Raw genomic sequence first — 6,286 nt, 5'->3', positions numbered from 1 at the left:
AGTAGGGGATTTTGCTTTGCTGGTCGCCAGCGTTTTGGACGCTTGCCATGTAAGGTTTTTTGCCAGGGTCTAAGATTGGAACCACCTGCAGCAAAAAGTGAAAAAGTTTCAACACGCGGTTTTAGAATAACTGAAAAATCCTTGGAAGGATGTACTTCAGCTCTGAAAGTGGAACAAGATGTAGTAGACTTCTTCCAGTTCTTAAGTATATTCAAAAAACAGCGTGGGGCTGGCCAGAAAAACAAATGAAGATTTTGAGGGAGCAGAAATTTCCACTAGAATGTGTTTGAATGGAATAAGCTTTGAGAATGCCACTAATGATCTGAAAATGAAAGTATATATGTAACGTCTTTTTTTCCTGTGGCAGATTTGGCTGAGTCAGGTGTATCAAGGTAGGCAGACGCTTACGCAGCGAGGCGTGCTGGCTGCCCAAAATACCCAAGATTACTACAGTTAAGTGACGTTTTCCCTGATTTTTTCCAGTTTCTTTATTATATTCATTTGTCGCTTTAAGTACAGGACATTTCCCTGTTTCCTTTTGATTACAGAACTGTCTCTTCATTTCATTTATCCCACTGAATTGATACTGAGGTTCAGTTTATATTGTTTGTGATAAATGTAACGTTAACTGGTATTCTTTAGATCTGAATATTTAAAACATCCACATGTTCTACATTTTAACTGACATGCAAAGTTTTGAACTTTGTTTTTCATTTTTTCAAACAAACATTGAAGTAAATGTCTCTAGCTCTTCCTAAAATGCTTTTCCCAACCTGCTCATGAAGCAGAAATCAAATGTGTTGTTTTACCTCAAAAGACTGGATTTGGGGAATCCTCCATTAAATGTTTTTCCTTAATACTTTGCACAAATGGGTCACTGTGATGCCTGAGGATGCTTATTAATTGGTTCCATGCTCAATTTAATTCTCAAATACGTTGTAACTCATTTACAATTACAAGGTGTAACATAGAGCACGAATTTTCATTAGTTTATAGCTGTAAATTTCTCCCTTCTCTCCAAAACTACTAACTAAATGTGTAGGAAATGTCTTTCCCTGCCCACTGCTGTTTCTGTACAACCTAGTGGATAGTGTAAGGATAGGAATGGGTGACCGGGAGTTACTTAAGCTGTTTTAAACCACGTAGCTACCAAATGCGTAAGCCTCAGTCACCACTTGTGTCTTTGAAAAGATTGCTAAAAATCATTAAAACCCCCTTACATTTCTGTTTTTAGGGTAAAAATCTGCCGAGCTGTTTTAATATGTTGCAGAGAGGTAAGGAGTACATTTTGTTTGTTCTCTAAGTCTTTTTTTTTTTTTAACTTTTTTACTTAAATGAGCTATTACAGTATGAGGTCCTAGGGGACTTGATAAACTGTTGGAGGTATGCACTTGGAGTTATATTTGTAAAGATACTCCCCTTTGAAAACAAACAGCCCTCTGAACAAAGGATATCCTTATAGTTCATAACGAAGTTTTGGACCCGTTTGGCCAAGAACGTAGATCACAATTACAGGCTCTTCTTTGAATGCGTATTTGTGTAACAGGGGTAAATACTGAGGTAGATCAAACCTCAGAACATTTATTTTTAAAGGACACCAAGCATTAGAAGGGATACTAAAGCGCATTACGGTCCAGCTCCTCAGCTAATACAGGTCTCTCCTTTATTCTTGAGAGAGCCTAATTGAGCAACAAAGGTACAAATAAGGAGCAGGATTCCTTTCCTTAAAAAGCTGCTAAGACATGGCAATTTTTTACTGACAGCTAATAATACTAGTCCTGAAAGAATGACAATATTATCTACTAAATATGAGCTAATTACTTAGGCAAATAACCTACCACTGCAGAGGAAACCTACTCAAGGGAGGTCTTAATAAAAACAGAGTTAGAGGCCTCCAGCCTACAGGACTCTGGGATTTGGCCCAGGATCAAGATGTTTCTCTGCAGGAAGCTGTTGTGGCTATAAAAATGTCTGTCTTTTTAATCATTGGTTTTGTTTGTCTTGTCAAGTCCCAGCTGAGATTTCCCTTTGCAGTTTCTCTAAACATCTGGTTGTTGTCATTTCATTATTATCAACCTTGAAGTAAAAGATCGGGCTCTCCAAGATTATGCAATTTCTTTAAACATTACGAAATTATTAAAAATAATAAATGTGTGGGGTTTTGTACTTGTTTCAGCTTCAAGCCGTGGGCTCTCCATAAACATGAGGCTCAGCATATTGCCTCTTAAGAAGAAAAACTGTGATTCCTTCAGATAGCATGACTGCGGGATTTAACAGAAATCTCTATTGTAAGATTTGTGATAGAATTTGAAAGTTGTCAAGAGCATCATTTATTATTACATGTGTAGATAGTTAACTCTGGTTGCCAATGGAAATTCTGTATAGATGTAGTATTTTATATAACAATTAAAGAACAATAATGTGGTTTGCAAATATCAATGAAGTTCAAAGAAGGCTGTCAACATTTGTGTTGCAGGTGATCACTCTGCCAACTTGGTATCAATTAATGCGTCCAGACCTGCTTCCATGCTGTTTTAAGACAAATTCACACTAATGCTTTTCAGCCTGCCTCTGAATCCACATAAGATTGGGAACAAATATCCAGATAAATAAACTGAGAAGGAATTCTGAAAACTTTAAAATGCATTAGACGTTTCTAGCTTCCAGGCTAATTCTGATAACGATGGTATTATTTCAGGAGAAACACCCCTCCGCTTCCAAATGTCTCCATTTTTTTGTAATCCCTTCTCTTCCATAATCCCATAATCCATAATACTTGATACTCCTACTTTGCTATTGTTTGTAGGTTTAATGTGCCTGTTCTCTGTTTCACATGTGATACGGTGCTGAAATTACTTGTTAATATGGATCCATAGTAGACTTCTACAGGGCGACAGTGGAAATGTCCTTCCGATTTGTCAGTGAATCATTACATAGCTATTTTTTTGATTTTATAGTTTTGTAGATATTTTTACACCAAACTTACAGTTGTTTTAGATAAGCTATGTGTTTAGTTAGGAGAAAGCTGTGAGGCACAACGTCAAACTTCTCACTCTAACCAAGATACATGTTCTCTTCTACTTCTCCCCTTTTGATCGAAGTCTTCTCTTATCATAGAAAGAAACTGGTGTGCTGTGATTTGTTCTTGATAATTAGGCTAGTTCTCTCCAAGTTATTCTAAGGTTCTAACAATTTGTTGAACAATTTTCCAGGGAGTGAAGACGAATGGTGTGTATTTCCCGGTTTCTTCTTTTGAAGGTAGGCTGCGATTGATTCTTTTTTGTCTTCTGCAACCTAATTTATCCTCTGTTAATTCTCAAAAATAAGTTCTAGTGTCTCCATTGACTCCAAAGTTGTTGTGGATGAGTCGCTTAAACTACAGATTGGGCCGGTAACTGGGTAGTTTTCATTTTTGGGTGCTCAGCATAAAACATCTGCAGCCAAATTTGCAGAAGGGACGAGTGAGCTGCATATGTTGTTATAAATAAGCTAAATGCTTATGCTTTTTTTAAAGTGGGTATTGAAATTTAGTAATTGGCTTTGGTCAATGGAGCTATGATTCTCCTCTCAAGTTAGCAATTGTCAAATAAACTAAATGATGCCACCTAACGCAGTGGGTATTGCGCAGCTAAATTTAATAGTATTTATAGAATACTCGTATGGCAAGGTTCATATACAGCAATTTAAAAAAATTGCATTTTGTGTTTGGTTGGAATGTGTTGGGTTTTTTTTTTAATAACCTTGGGGTTATGCACTAAATATTAATGGTTAAAATGTATTAACTAGTCATGAATTGAATTAGGTGTGTATCTTATGAAAAAATAATGGTGAGTTATTTCACAGTACAGGATTTACAATGCACATTTAAAAGGCAACTGAATTTAATTTATATCAGCATAAAAGGGGATTGAATTTAATTTATATTGACACCCTTAACTGTAGCTTTTATTAATGAATGCTTGACTTTGCAAACACAATGGCCTCTTAATATTTTTTCCTGATCTTAATTCTTCACTGGGTCTTATTCTGCCCTCATCTTTGTGGTGTCTGAAGGTTTTCCCAGCTGTCCGTTGGGTGATCTGACTCTTGCTTGTCATGTGTGGGTTATTTTCTTTCCCATCCTCTTTAGAGGTGAATGAATCTGTCTCCAGTGGATTGCTCTGTTTTGCCGGGCTTTTTGTTTTGGGGTTTTGTTTTTAGGTTGCATTTGTTTGGATTTCTTTTCTTTTTTCCTTTGCTTTAATACTTTCTGCACAATCAAGAAAGAAATAACATTGCTCATCTAAATGCAATAGTCTTTACTCAAGCAACATTCTCTATGACGTTTCTGCCTGAGGTTTGCAAGATTTTGCCTGTTTTGTAAAGATTCATTAAAATTGACACAATGTTTTCATAAACATTAAAAGGATAAAACCTTGGTCTTAAACTGTCTACCAAGCCAAACGCACAACAGAGAATTCTTAGTTGCTGTACTCCTTGACAACGACATTTAGGTTTTTGTTCTCGTATTCTTGTTTTGGAGAGAGGACTGAGATGTTTGGAGAGGGAGGAGAGATGCTTTTTGTATTAGTTATATGATGAGAATGAAAATATGAGTGCAATGTAAAGGTCCTGATCCTAGTCCTGAAGGGGTTTTGCACTTTGTGTGATTGCAGGATGAATTATACAAACAAAACACACAACTTTTGGTTGTTTAATTCTGTAAACACGTTACTGAGTTCAAAAAGTTGTCAGTAGTAAGGTAGACAGAAAGGCTGACAGACGGCCAGCTTGAAACTTGTCCAGGGCAGAGAAGGAAAGAAATCGTTTCTAACTCGGACTGTAGCTATTTCATGTCATTTTATATGAACTTTCTGATATATGCCCAATCCAGTTTATAGTGGTTAATAATTATAATTCATTCTTTTTACGGTGCTTTTATGCAAGGACTCTCAATAAAAGACGAGGGACCCAATAGTGCACATACTATGCATATATAATATACAGGTCATCAGTTAAACTAGAGAGCTTGCAGTTTATTTTTCCATTCTACTTGTAATCGAAAGAATTGGCGTAATTGTTGATAGATCCAGTGTAGAACCTAAAGATTGAAAATAAAGAATTTTCACATTATATCCACCTTGGAAGAATCTGAATCAAACATCTGAAAAACAGCACGTCAAAATATGAGGACATGCACCATGCTGCATCAGCTGAGAATGAACTATACAAAATCTCAGAAAGAAGAATAAAAGTAAGAGCATTTGAAATCCTGGCCTTAATACCTGGACTCATTCCATATTCCTCGTGAAATGTAATGAAAATGTAATGAAAAGTCGGGATGGGACAGGTGTTGTGTAGTCCCGTGTTCCCAGGCTTGCTTTGAGAAGAAAACAGAATTCTCTGTCCCGTGCAGCACTTAATGAATGGCACGCAGAACGGAGGAGCGAGGCTTTGGGGGAATCTTGGGCATGTGAAACAATGGACTAGATAAACCATCTCATCAGATTGTTTCATCTCAAGCATAATTTGGAGTTTGGGCGCCATTAAAAGGTATGGGCCAGAAACAAGTGTGTTTGGCCCTACCTAGACATGTTTTTGGTGCTGCTATAAATGTAATGATATATTATAACCGTCTCTCAAGACAAGGCATGTCGATGTGTTGATAAAAACTATTCTACTTTGATAAATTATGTTTGTGAATCTCGATGAAGACACTTCAATGAGATTAATTTCTAGATGCAGGATGCAAAACTCGGACCTGCGCTTGCCAGAAGTGTAGCAGGAGTCTGAGCTGCAACGTGGGGGATGACGGTGGTAAGAGCTGTATAGAAACTGGAGAAAGGTGGTGCGGTGTAGGTTAGCCTGTGAAGGACTAGATGAAAGTATTTGTGGCTGCTCGTGTGGGTTTGTTTTTAACACAGTCCCGTTTCACTCAATGGGTTTTATCTCTCGAGCTGTTTGTTACATTTTCACCAGGCTGTTCCTGACCGCACCCATTGGCACGCACTTGGTTTAATCTTGAGTGCCTTTTCTGCAACTTTCCTGCTTCAGGCTGCCCCCGAGGCTGTTCCAAAGCCCCCGGCTGTGTACGAACTCATCTTGGCCTTTCTCTGGTTTTGTGTTTGTGATAGACGCACCCTGAGCTGTGCGGCGGATCCCACTGCCTCCACAGCGGCATGAGATGTGAGCCAAGAGCACTAATGATTTAATATAATGTGGTTTTCATCCTGAGCAATAACGCGTTCCCTATTGGTTCAGATAATTTAAACAGAAGTAAACTATTGCCTGATCAGTTTGCATGTTT

The 6,286-nt window shown here is 37.7% G+C and overlaps 1 long non-coding RNA gene across 1 annotated transcript; it reads left to right on the top strand.

Annotated features, from left to right (window-relative positions):
• Positions 1-392: 392 nt before the first annotated feature.
• LOC109279511 lies at positions 393-3,258 on the top strand. Its single transcript, XR_002086211.1, has 3 exons — positions 393-452; positions 1,235-1,274; positions 3,213-3,258. It is a non-coding gene; the product is annotated as an uncharacterized LOC109279511 (long non-coding RNA).
• The last annotated feature ends 3,028 nt before the right edge of the window (positions 3,259-6,286 follow it).

Source organism: Aptenodytes forsteri, unplaced genomic scaffold, assembly GCF_000699145.1.
Source record: "Aptenodytes forsteri isolate BGI_AS27 unplaced genomic scaffold, ASM69914v1 Scaffold276, whole genome shotgun sequence".
In the NCBI taxonomy this organism is placed as follows: Eukaryota; Metazoa; Chordata; class Aves; order Sphenisciformes; family Spheniscidae; genus Aptenodytes; species Aptenodytes forsteri.
The sequence above is the reverse complement of the archived record's forward strand: the minus strand, read 5'-3'. Positions and strand labels throughout refer to the sequence as shown.